The sequence below is a fragment of the Triturus cristatus genome, chromosome 1_2 (genome assembly GCF_964204655.1).
Source record: "Triturus cristatus chromosome 1_2, aTriCri1.1, whole genome shotgun sequence".
Classification (NCBI taxonomy): domain Eukaryota; kingdom Metazoa; phylum Chordata; class Amphibia; order Caudata; family Salamandridae; genus Triturus; species Triturus cristatus.
In genome coordinates this window covers 1149929608-1149942473 of record NC_140580.1, presented here as the reverse complement: position 1 = coordinate 1149942473, position 12866 = coordinate 1149929608, and the positions used below count along the sequence as shown (strand labels likewise).

General features: G+C 56.4%; 1 protein-coding gene across 1 annotated transcript in view; it reads right to left on the bottom strand.

Annotated features, from left to right (window-relative positions):
• The window catches only part of MED27 (mediator complex subunit 27), a 1097305-nt gene that overhangs the window by 645750 nt on the left and 438689 nt on the right, over window positions 1-12866 (bottom strand). The gene's annotated exons all lie outside the window — the stretch shown is intronic.

The following is a 12866-nucleotide window of genomic DNA, read 5'->3' as shown; positions in this document are numbered from 1 at the left end:
ATTTTTCTCTTGAAATCGACAACCCAGCAATAATAACCCACCAAAGTGTTCCGGAGATCTGAGTTTTCAAAGGAACAATAAATCACAGCTTTTCTGCAATGCAACAAATCACTTAAATCTACAGCGATTTAGGCGTAACCACGGCAAGTGACTCAAAACAGCTACACAGGCCACTCTTGTGGGTGCTAACGCCAACTGCGAGCTAGTCACCGGGACCAGGCAGCTCCAACAGAACTGTTACCTCACAAGAAAAGCAGTCTCATTCCAGTTCCAAACACTATGGGTGAACCGCCGTAGGAATCAATGGAGGGGTCCTGATGCAAGGGAAACAGGATGCTGAGCCTGTGTTAGGGGTATTCCTGTGGCCACCCACAGGTCCTCAAGCAAGGGGGCAACTTTGGACTCAGGGGTCTATGTACATCAAAGTCCTGATGAATGAATGAATGAATGAATGAATGAATGAATGAAACAGCACTTCTATAGCGCATAGCTACCCGGAGGCATCCCAGCGCTGAAGCAGGTAACTGTGGCAGAAGAAAACACCTAGGGGAAAAGCCACGTCTTTAACTGTTTACGGAAGGCCAGATGATTAGGTTCCTTTCGTAAGTACAGAGGAAGGGAGTTCAATAGTCTGGCGGCAATATAGGAAAAGAGCCGGCCGCCACTTCTGGCCTTCTTGATCCTGGGTACAACTGCCAGATGGAGCTCATCTGAGCCCAGCTGCCTGTCCGCCCGGTAGGGCTGAACCATAGAATGATTGATTGGTGGGCCATTCCCTTCTAGCGACTTATGGGTGATGCACAGAGCCTTGAAGTTGACTCTCTCCTTAAATGGAGCCAGTGGAGGGAATGCAAACCGGGCCTTGCAGAGAGACGATTCGGGATCCCCATGAGCATCCTTGCTGCGCAAATTTGCACAATCTGGAGTTTTGCGATTGCTGAGCTTGGCGCACCTAGGTATAAGGCATTGCCATAATCTATCCGAGATAGGAGGAGTGCCTGGATCATCAGCTTTTTGGTCTGGAAGGGAAGAAGGGGAGCACTTTGCGAAGCATCTTAAGGATGCCATAACAAGAGGCAACAACCTTCCTGGCCTGACCTTCAAAGCTGAGGTCCTGATCCAGCTAGATACCCAGGCTTTTTATCTCAGTCTTAGGGGTGGGGGCAGGGCCCATACAAGCTGGCCACATTGCATCTGCTTCAAAACAGAGAGGACTGCCAAGACCATAAGTTCAGTCTTGTCGCCATTCAATTTTAGATGCGACAGATTCATCCACTTGGAGGCTTCCTCAAGACAGGGACGAAGGCCATTAAACGGCTGGTCGGGGTGATTCAGTGCTATGACCAGTTGGGTATCATCTGCATATGTCACTATGTGAAGCCCAAAAGGAAGCACGATATCCGCCAGCGGAGCCATATGAACATTAAAAAGAGTGGGGCTCAAGGACGAACCCCGGGGAACTCCACAGTGTAGGGGCAGAGATTTTGAAATGGCCTCACCCTCAAACACCTAGAAAAATCTTTCCTCCAGGAAAGATTGCAGCCATGTTAAGGCTGTGCCAGTCACCCCCAAACCTCTGAAACGGTGGACCAGAATTCGGAGGTTTACCGTATCAAAGGCTGCGCTGAGGTCCAAGAGAATCACAGCTGAAGACCCTCCTGCGTCAAGAATCTTTCTAGTGTCTTCGACAACCGCTAACAAAGCAGTTTTAGTGCCTTGGCGCAGGCGAAAACCAGTTTGAGTGGAGATGGTCATGGCATTCCAGGAATGTAGAGAGTGTAAGGTTGACATGTTTCTCCGCGAACTTACTAATCCCGGGGAGGAGCGAGATAGGGCGATAGTTGCCCAGTGAGTCCGGGTCCGGGTTAGGTTTTTTCAGAATGGATTTAACCATTGCTTTTTTCCACATGGGAGGAACCGTGCCCATGGAAAGAGAGGCGTTGATCAAATCAATGATGATTGGGGCAACTATTAGCTGCCTGCTTCAGAATATTGGGTGGAGCTAGGTCTTTTGGCGACCCACTCTTAACAAGTGCCATGATGGCTTGGAACGATTCCTGGGTCATCGGGGGAAAGGCCTCCAGGGTGTATTCCCTTTTAAACGGGCCAGTGTCCTCGAGATAGGCTTTGATGTAGCTGTCAACTGAAGGGAAAGAGGAGTAAATGTTTTGGATTTTGTTGTAGAAATAGTCTGCATGTTCATTGCAGCGGCGACCTGATACATCAGGGACATCTGGATGGAGGGGGGCTTTAAGTAGTTTTTTCGCGATGCGAAAGGTTTCCCTTGGGAAATTGGCGGCTATGGAGATCCTTTCCTCATACTAAGAGGCCTGATCCCTTTTGATTTCTGCCTTATATGTTCTAATGGCCTCCCTATAATCGAATTTCTTGCTGGGGGAGAAATCTTTCCTCCAGGCCCTTTCGATTTTTTTGCACATCTGTTTTAATTCCCGGAGTTTAGGGGAATACCAAGCCGTCTTATTAGGCCCTCCTTTCCTCTGGAGCAATTTTTTCTAAAGGACCTGGTAAAGTGTGCCCTCTATCCAGTCTGAGGTCCAGCATAAAAGAAATTGCCACTAGTCGACTGCTCTTTGGTTACAGCAAAACTAGCAGTTCCCTTTAACTAGCAGCAACTTCCATGCTGGGCGACCAAACTGCACTCTGACGAGATTCGCAAATCAGGCAAATTTGGGTGCAACTTTTGAGTGTGGGGACTCGATCTCCCAGCCTGCACTTCGGTGCTCGTCCCCCCTCCCTGAATAGGATCTGTCACAAACCATTATGTATACCTGTGCTCTATATTGTTTTACCTTGTATGCGACTGTTACATGACAATAGGCTGTAAAGAGCACTGATACCTTCGGGTCTGGCCAGCGCTATGTAAAACTCTTAAAATAAAAAATCAGGTTTTACTGGCTATCAACTCTCCAAGGCAGGCTTTTTAGCTTTTATGGCCCTGTGGCTATACAATGGAGTCAGGCAACTAACTCTTCGAGACACCTTCTCTGTTTGAGGTTCTGGGATGACTTCCACGAGTGGGGAAGCACAAGCCCCGTCCTTTCTTTGCTAGTCCAAGATACAACATGAGCAGTCCAGTCTTTGGTGCATACTTGCTTTGAGGTGTCCAAGGAACAAAAGGGCAGTCCTTCAGTCCTCTCTTTCAGGTTCAGACGTGACCTGACGGGTGCAAGAGGTGCCACTTTTATGCCCACTACAGGCCCAGGGGGATGTGGTGACTAACTAGTTAATCAGGCTACTAGGTCCCTACGGCCTGATGGCTACTTCCTGTGAAGAGTGGCATCTAGTTATCCCAGGATACACTATTCTGCTCACTTTCAACATGGCAGACTCTGTCTCTTGGTGTGTGAGGAGCTACCTAGCCCAAATGAAAGGTGTGACTACCTGGGGAATCCAATCCCCTAGAAAAACCTGCCTGAGATGCCAGCTTGTCTGTGAACAAATATGAGAAGCACCTCCTGAGTATGACTACCATTTGCCTTAAAATGTGGGTTGCCCTTTGAAGCTCACCTATTCGGTTCACTCCCATTCTTGGCCATCCTGCCAGGATAAGGTTGCACCTCTTCCCATGACAGACACAGAGTTTGGATTCCTGAGGGTTTTTCTCACCTTCCCTCAGGAGGTCAGAAGACTATGGAGGACAGAAGCTTGTGTACACATGTAAAGGCTACTGGAGACTTTTTGCAACGAAGTGGCAACTTTTTAAAGCTGCCATTTTATAAAAGTTCCAATAAATTCAACTTAAGCAACGAGTTGGGTTAAATGCAACAGTTTGTTTGATACCTGGACGTACCCCATTTAGCAGTCTCATTTAGAAGGTAGTACTGCTGGTTGTCAGCTTGTAACCCTATACTCGCCAATGTGGCATCTAGCCTTTCCACAATGAGAAGGACAATGCAGGGTTTTCTCTGGCAGGACGTGCAGTTCCCAAGACTCATGTCCATCTTTTTTAAATATAAAACACCCTGTCTTTAGGTCTCAGTGGCCTGCCTAACGGGTGACTTATAAATATTAAAAAGGAAGGTTTGGGCTTTGCAGTCGCTTAAATAGGAAAGTTGAGTCAGCAATTTTAAACGGCTCCGCCAGCCTGGAATAGTGGGCTGGAGTCATGTTTTCCTTTGTCACAATACGTGTCGCAGTCTATGACGGACCTATAAGACTGCTGAGGTTCAGTCTAATCTCTGGGTGATGTTGGGTTGGTTGACCCAGATGCTCACGTCTGACAGGGCACAGAGACTGCTGATGTTCAGTCTGATCTCTGGCTGATGATGGGTTGGTTGAACCAGATACTCTCTTGTGCCAGGACCTATGAGACTGCTGAGGTTCGGTCTAATCTCTGGGTGAGGTTGGGTTGGTTGACCCAGATGCTCACGTCTTACAGGGCACAGAGACTGCTGATGTTCAGTCTGATCTCTGGCTGATGATGGGTTGGTTGAACCAGATGCTCACGTCTGACAGGGCACAGAGACTGCTGATGTTCAGTCTGATCTCTGGCTGATGATGGGTTGGTTGAACCAGATACTCTCTTGTGCCAGGACCTATGAGACTGCTGATGTTCAGTCTGATCTCTGGGTGATGGTGGGTTGGTTGACCCAGATGCTCACGTCTGACAGGGCACAGAGACTGAAGATGTTCAGTCTGATCTCTGGGTGATGTTGGGTTGGTTGACCCAGATGCTCACGTCTGACAGGGCACAGAGACTGCTGATGTTCAGTCTGATCTCTGGCTGATGATGGGTTGGTTGAACCAGATACTCTCTTGTGCCAGGACCTATGAGACTGCTGAGGTTCGGTCTAATCTCTGGGTGAGGTTGAGTTGGTTGACCCAGATGCTCTCTTGTACCAGGACACACGAAACTGCTGATCTCTGAGACAATCAGTAGGAGGGCCTCTGAATGCAGTGTTTCTGGCAGGTGTCCGCACATCAGCAGGACAGGGTAGGAGAGTGTAGGATGCCAGTAGGAGATGGGCAAATAAGGATCTGCCATCCTCTTATCATGCTATGCAAATCCCGCTCCCTGAGTTGTTCCGGATATGGACTCCGTGACCAGGTAGAAGGGACTCATGGTAAATCCGGGGTGCATCCGTGCCAGGCCAGAGGTCACTGATGAAGAGGTGATCAGGTAGGAATCCGGCATCAGGTCATAAATGTTTCAGCGGTTCTTGCTCAATGATGGTGCACTGATGGGAAGGGAGGTCACCTGAGAGGGGGTGGGAGTGTGGGGATACGGGCAAGGGAGGGCTGAGTGGGAGGGAAGAGAAAAGGGTGAGTTGAGCAACAAGTGGAAGGCTTCAAGCGGTGGAGGGTGGCGTTCACAGGGGTAGGAGTGGCAGGAGAGTGAGTGAATAGAGGATGGTTACTGGAGTGAGTCAGGCTGTAGGCATTAGATGCAGAGGGAGTAGTATTTCCCCAGTGAGATGAAGACAAGGGATGGAGGAGTAGGTGATGGGGAGTTAGAGGATGCTGCCAGGGAGGGGTCAGGGCAGAGGGATGTGATGGGATTAGAGGAGGTTGCCAGGAAGGGGCAGGGAGAGGTGATGGAGTCAGGGGAGGCTGCCAGGGAGGCTGCCAGGGAGGGGCAGGGAGAGGGGATGGAGTGAGAGGAGGGGCAGGGAGAGGGGATGGGGTGAAAGAGGCTGACAGGGAGGGGCAGGGAGAGGTGATGGAGTGAGAGGCGGCTGCCAGGAAGGGGCAGGGAGAGGGGATGGAGTGAGATGAGGCTGCCAGGGAGGGGCAGGGAGAGGGGATGGAGTCAGAGGAAGCTGGCAGGGAGGGGCAGGGAGAGGGGATGGAGTCAGAGGAGGCTGGCAGGGAGGGGCAGGGAGAGGGGATAGAGTGAGAGGAGGCTGCCATGGAGGGGCAGGGAGAGGGGATGGAGCGAGAGGAGGCTGCCAGGGAGGGGCAGGCAGAGGTGATGGAGTGAGAGGCGGCTGCCAGGGAGCGACAGGGGATGGAGTCAAAGGATGCTGCCAGGGAGGGGCAGGGAGAGGGGATGGAGTCAGAGGAGGCTGGCAGGGAGGGGCAGGGAGAAAGGATGGAGGGAGAGGAGGCTGCCAGGGAGGGGCAGGGAGAGGTGATGGAGTCAGAGGAGGCTGCCAGGGAGGGGCAGGGAGAGGGGATGGAGTGAGAGGAGGCTGCCAGGGAGGGGCAGGGAGAGGGGATGGGGTGAATGAGGCTGACAGGGAGGGGCAGGGAGAGGTGATGGAGTGAGAGGCGGCTGCCTGGAAGGGGCAGGGAGAGGGGATGGAGTGAGAGGAGGCTGCCAGGAAGGGGCAGGGAGAGGGGATAGAGTGAGAGGAGCCTGCAGGGAGGGGCAGGGAGAGGGGATGGAGTCAGAGGAAGCTGGCAGGGAGGGGCAGGGAGAGGGGATGGAGTCAGTTGAGGCTGCCAGGGAGGGGCAGGGAGAAGGGATGGAGTGAGAGGAGGCTGCCAGAGAGGGGCAGGGAGAGGGGATGGAGTGAGAGGAGGCTGCCAAGGAGGGGCAGGGAGAGGGGATGGAGTGAGAGGAGGCTGCCAGGGAGGTGCAGGGAGAGGGGATGGAGAGAGAGGAGGCTGGCAGGGAGGGGCAGGGAGAGGGGATAGAGCGAGAGGAGCCTGCAGGGAGGGGCAGGGAGAGGGGATGGAGTCAGAGGAGGCTGCCAGGGAGGGGCAGGGAGAGGTGATGGAGTGACTAGAGGGGTGTGGGCACAGGTGGGACAGGCAGACTAGAGGGGTGACGGCACAGGTGGGACAGGCAGACTAGAGGGGTGAGGGCACAGGTGGGGCAGGCAGACTAGAGGGGTGAGGGCCCAGGTGGGGCAGGCAGACTAGAGGGGTGAGGGCATAGGTGGGGCAGGTAGAATAGAGGGGTGAGGGCACAGGTGGGGCAGGCAGACTAGAGGGGTGACGGCACAGGTGGGGCAGGCAGACTAGAGGGGTGAGGGCACAGGTGAGGCAGGCAGACTAGAGAGGTGAGGGCACAGGTGAGGCAGGCAGACTAGAGGGGTGACGGCACAGGTGAGGCAGGCAGACTAGAGGGGTGGTGGCACAGGTGGGGCAGGCAGACTAGAGGCGTGAGGGCACAGGTGGGGCAGGCAGACTAGAGGGGTGAGGGCACAGGTGGGGCAGGCAGACTAGAGGGGTGAGGGCACAGGTGGGACAGGTAGACTAGAGGGGTGAGGGCACAGGTGGGGCAGGCAGACTAGAGGGGTGAGGGCACAGGTGAGGCAGGCAGACTAGAGGGGTGAGGGCACAAGTGAGGCAGGCAGACTAGAGTGGTGAGGGCACAGGTGAGGCAGGCAGACTAGAGAGGTGAGGGCACAGGTGAGGCAGGCAGACTAGAGGGGTGAGGGCACTGAATGTCTTAAAGAGGGTAGCAGAGATTTGGGAGATCAGAATAAGACGCAGGGTAGTTAGAGGGGGCCTCAAGGTTGCAGGACTAAGGGGGGGTGATGTGTATGAGTGCTAAGGGGCAGATCTATTTGGGGCCTATAGTTACCAGAGAGAAGGGGGCAACGCGGGTGGGCAGAGTAAAGCTCCAGAAGAGGAAGGGCTCACGGTGGGGGTCGGAGGAGCAGCAACCCCCACCAGTCCGACGTGGTACCGCGTGCAGGGGGTGCCCTGGCACAGGGATGCTAGGCCGCATACACGGCCACAGAATCAAGCTATCCTGGCTGAAGAGGGGTGAAACCCCGAAACCGGTCCTAGGATGCTTGTTTCCGGTCCAGGGAGGACCTGGCTGATTTGTATATGGCCAGGTCTAAACTGGGGTGGCATGGTGAGCAAAAGAATGATGGATTTAACCCAGATCTCTTGACTGGGGGTGAATGTTTTGATTTGTTCTGCATTCCGTCCATCAATTGTGTGTCTTTTACGGTCTTTGTCCGTGGCACGGTTTTTACCCAACTCCCTGCCCAGGGAGACAGCGAGGAAGAGGGACATTGAGAGGTGATTTAAGACCATTTTCATCTTCAAAACACCAGACGAACAAACGAATAAAAAGATTCACAACGGCTCTGAAGTGCCCCCACCGAGCGAGCTTCCCGCGCTGCATGCCCGCCGCAGGGGCCCTTGTAAACACATCAGCACCCCGAGAATGCCCTGCAGTGAAATAAAAAAATAATGCGATTATTTTAAGACAGGCCAGGAGGAGGCAGAGAGCGGCCTCTGTGTCGGAGAGCCTCTCTGGTGCCTTTGGCGACTCTCGGAGCTGAGCAGAAGAGACATTTCAAGGTAATACCGGGCTCGGGAAGCGCTTCACCCGCGGGCACCTCAGCCCAGAGACAGGCAGCATGGTGCCAGGCCTGACGCCGGGAATGGCCCTGGTTCCACTTGCGGGGCCAGGCGTTCAGCAATGCCAGGACGGAACAATACCAGGAAGGGACCAACGGTCAGATCCGCGGACACGTGGTGGAGCCGGGCACGACCAGGTGTCAGGCGTCCTTCCAGTGCCAGGGCGAGACCAGGTGTCAGGCGTCCTTCCAGTGCCAGGGCGAGACCAAGTGTCACACCCCCACCAGTGCCAGGGCGAGACCAAGTGTCACACCCCCACCAGTGCCAGGGCGAGACCAAGTGTCATACCCCGCCAGGGAGAGACCAAGTGTCACACCCCCACCAGTGCCAGGGCGAGACCAGGTGTGAGGCCCCCGCCAGGGCGTGACCAAGTGTCAGGTCCTCGCCAGGGCGAGATCAAGTGTCAGGCCCCCACCAGTGCCAGGGCGAGACCAAGTCTCAGGCCCCTGCCAGGTCGCGACCAAGAGTCAGGCCCCCGCCAGGGCGAGACCAAGTGTCAGGCCCCCGCCAGGGCGAGACCAAGTGTCAGGCCCCCGCCAGTGCCAGGGCAAGAGCAAGTGTTAAGCCTCCTTCTACTGCCAGGGCGAGACCAAGTACCAGGCCTACCTCCAGTGCCAGGGCGAGACCAAGTGCCAGGCCTCCCAATAGTGCCAGGGTGAGACCAAGTGTCAGGCCTCCTTCCAGTGTCAGGGGGAGACCAAGTGTCAGGCCCCCACCAGTACCAGGGCGAGACCAAGTGTCAGGCCCCCACCAGGGAGAGACCAAGAGTCAGGCCCCCGCCAGGGCGAGACCAAGACCCCGCCAGGGCGAGACCAAGTGTCAGGCCCCCACCAGTGCCAGGGCGAGACCAAGTGCCAGGCCCCCTACCAGTGCCAGGGCGAGACCAAGTTTACGGCCCCCACTAGTGCCAGGGGGAGACCAAGTGCCAGGCCTCCCAATTGTGCCAGGGCTAAACCAAGTGTCAGGCCTCCCAATTGTGCCAGGGCTAACCCAAGTGTCAGGCCTCCCAATTGTGCCAGGGCTAAACCAAGTGTCAAGCCCCCGCCAGGGCGAGGCCAAGTGTCCGGTCCCTGTCTGTGCCAGGGCGAGACTAAGTGTTCGGTTTACCGCCAGGGCGAGACCAAGTGTCAGGCCCCCACCAGTCCCAGGGCGAGACCACATGTCAGGCCCCCACCATTGCCAGGGCGAGACCACATGTCAGGCCCCCACCAGTGCCAGGGCGAGACCAAGTGTCAGGCCCCCACCAGTGCCGGGGGAGACCAAGTACCAGGCCTCCCTACAGTGCCAGGGCGAGACCAAGTACCAGGCCTCCCAATAGTGCCAGGGTGAGATCAAGTGTCAGGCCCCCACCAGTGCCAGGGTGAGACCAAGTGTTCGGTCTCCCACCAGTGCCAGGGCCAGACAAAGTGTCAGGCCCCCACCAGTGCCAGGGCGAGACCAAGTGTCAGGCCCCCGCCAGGGCTAAACCAAGTGTCAGGCCCCCACCAGTGCCAGGGCTAAACGAAGTGTCAGGCCCCCGCCAGGGCTAAATCAAGTGTCAGGCCCCCGCAAGGGCTAAACCAAGTGTCAGGCCCCCACAAGAGCCAGGGCTAAACCAAGTGTCAGGCCCCCACCAGTGCCAGTGTGAGACCAAGTGTCGGGCCCCCACCAGTGCCAGGGCAAGACCAAGTGGCAGGCCCCCACCAGTGCCAGGGCGAGACCAAGTGGCAGGCCCCCACCAGTGCCAGGGCGAGACCAAGTGGCAGGCCCCCACCAGTTCCAGGGTGAGACCAAGTGGCAGGCCCCCACCAGTGTCAGGGCGAGACCAAGTGGCAGGCCCCCATCAGTGCCAGGGCGAGACCAAGTGTAAGGTCCTCACCAGTGCCAGGGCAAGACCAAGTGTCAGGCCCCCACCAGTGCCAGGGCAAGACCAAGTGTCAGGCCCCCACCAGTGCCAGGGCAAGACCAAGTGTCAGGCCCCCACCAGTGCCAGGGCGAGACCAAGTGTCAGGCCTCCTTCCACTGCCAGGGCGAGACCAAGTGTCAGGCCCCCAAAAGTGCCAGGGTGAGACCAAGCGCCAGGGCTAAACCAAGTGTCAGGCCTCCATCCAGTGCCAGGGCGAGACCAAGTACCAGGCCTCCCTCCAGTGCCAGGGCGAGACCAAGTGTCACGCCCCCACCAGTGCCAGGGCAAGACCAAGTGTCACGCCCCCGTCTGTGCCAGGGCGAGACTAAGTGTTCGGTTTACCTCCAGGGCGAGACTAAGTGTCAGCCCGCCACCAGTGCCAGGGAGAGACCAAGTGCCAGGCCCCCGCCAGTGCCAGACCAAGTGTCAGGCGCCCACCAGTGCTAGGGGGAGACCAAGTACCAGGTCTCCCTCCAGTGCCAGGGCGAGACCTAGTGCCAGGCCTCCCAATAGTGCCAGGGTGAGACCAAGTGACAGGCCCCTGCCAGAGCAAGACCAAGTGTTCGGTCCCCCACGAGGGCCAAAGTGTTCGGTCCCTCACCAGTGCCAAGGCGAGACCAAGTGTCGGTCCCCCACCAGTGCCTGGGCGAGACCAAGTGTCAGGCCTCCTTCCAGTGCCAGGGCGAGACCAAGTGTATGGACCCCACTAGTGCCAGGGGGAGACCAACTGCCAGGCCTCCCAATAGTGCCAGGGCGAGTCCAAGTGTCAGACCTCCCAATAGTGCCAGGGCAAGACCAAGTGTCGGACCCCCACCAGTGCCAGGGTGAGACCAAGTGTCGGGCCCCCACCAGTGCCAGGGTGAGACCAAGTATCAGACCCCACCAGTGCCATGGCAAGACCAAGTGTCAGGCCCCCACCAGTGCTAGGACGAGACTAAATGTCAGGCACCCACCAGTGCCATGGCAAGACCAAGTGTCAGGCCCCCACCAGTGCCAGGGCGAGACCAAGTGTCACGCCTCCTTCCAGTGCCAGGGCGAGACCAAGCACCAGGCCTTCCTCCAGTGCCAGGGCCAGACCAAGTATCAGGCCTCCCTCCAGTGCCAGGGCCAGACCAAGTATCAGGCCTCCCTCCAGTGCCAGGGCCAGACCAAGTATCAGGCCTCCTTCCAGTGTCAGGGGGAGACCAAGTGTCAGGCCTCCCTCCAGTGGCAGAGTGAGACCAAGTGTTTGGTCCCCCACCAGTGCCAGGGCACGACCAAGTATTAGGTCCGCACCAGTGCTGGAAGAGGGGATGGGGACGGACCAAGCATCAGGTCCCCAGCAGTGCCAGGTAAAGACCATGATTCGGATTTTCAACAGTGCCAAGCCCCCAGCAGTGCCAGGGCGAGATCAGATGCCAGGTCCCCAGCAGTGCCAGGTCGAGACAAGAGTTAGAGTGGTATCCATCAAAAGGCGCAATGCGCCCAATGGTAGGGCACATGATGCAAGTCCAACAAGAATCGTACTTCAGCGCCAAGGACGCATGGCCCAAGGGTGAGCTCCTACTGGTGCCAGCTGCACGAGGTTAGGTTGGCCGTGGAATGGTCACCCGTGGGGGCTCCAGCCTTGTGAGGGGGAAGCCTGACAGAGGATCTGGGACGTTCATCTCTAGTCGTTTGTGGTAACATCTGCGACAACATGGATATTTCTAGCCTGACGCAACTTCTCGTCCAGAAGGAGTATGTGTATAACCTCTAGAATGGGGGATTAGGAAGGGTAGGGGAGAGTAGTGTATTTGCACAGTTCACAAATGAGTGCCACTGCGTTCACTGACAGATGAGTGGCGGTCTCACTCATACATGGACACCATTGCTCAGAAAGGGAGAGTAGACTTTTGTCTCAATCCGTCGAGGGGCTGCTGAACTCACGTGAGTGCCACTGCGTACACTGAGAGATTAGAGGTGTGGCACTCACACATGGGCACACCATTGTACACACAAGGAGCAGAACGGCTCCACTACGTACACTGAGAGATGAGGGGTGTGGCACTCACATGTGCACACCGCTGTACACACAGGGAGCAGAAGGGCTCCACTGCGTACACTGAGAGATGAGGGGTGTGGCACTCACATGTGCACACCGCTGTACACACAGGGAGCAGAAGGGCTCCACTGCGTACACTGAGAGATGAGGGGTGTGGAACTCACACGTGCACACCGCTGTACACACAGGGAGCAGAAGGGCTCTACTGCGTACACTGAGAGAGTAAGGGTGTGGCACTCACACGTACACACCGTTGTACACAAAGGGAGCAGAAGGGCTCCACTGCGTACACAGAGATGAGGGGTTGTGGCACTCACACAGGCACACCGTTGTACACACAGGGAGCAGAACGGCTCCACTGCATACACTGAGATGAGGGGTGTGGCACTCACACGGGCACACCGTGGTACACAAAGGGAGTAGAAGGGCTCCACTCCGTACACAGAGAGATGAGGGGTGTGGCACTCACATGTGCACACCGCTGTACACACAGGGAGCAGAAGGGCTCCACTACGTACACTGAGAGATGAGGGGTGTGGAACTCACACGTGCACACCGCTGTACACACAGGGAGCAGAAGGGCTCTACTGCGTACACTGAGAGAGTAAGTGTGTGGCACTCACACGTGCACACCGCTGTACACACAGGGAGCAGAAGGGCTCCACTGCA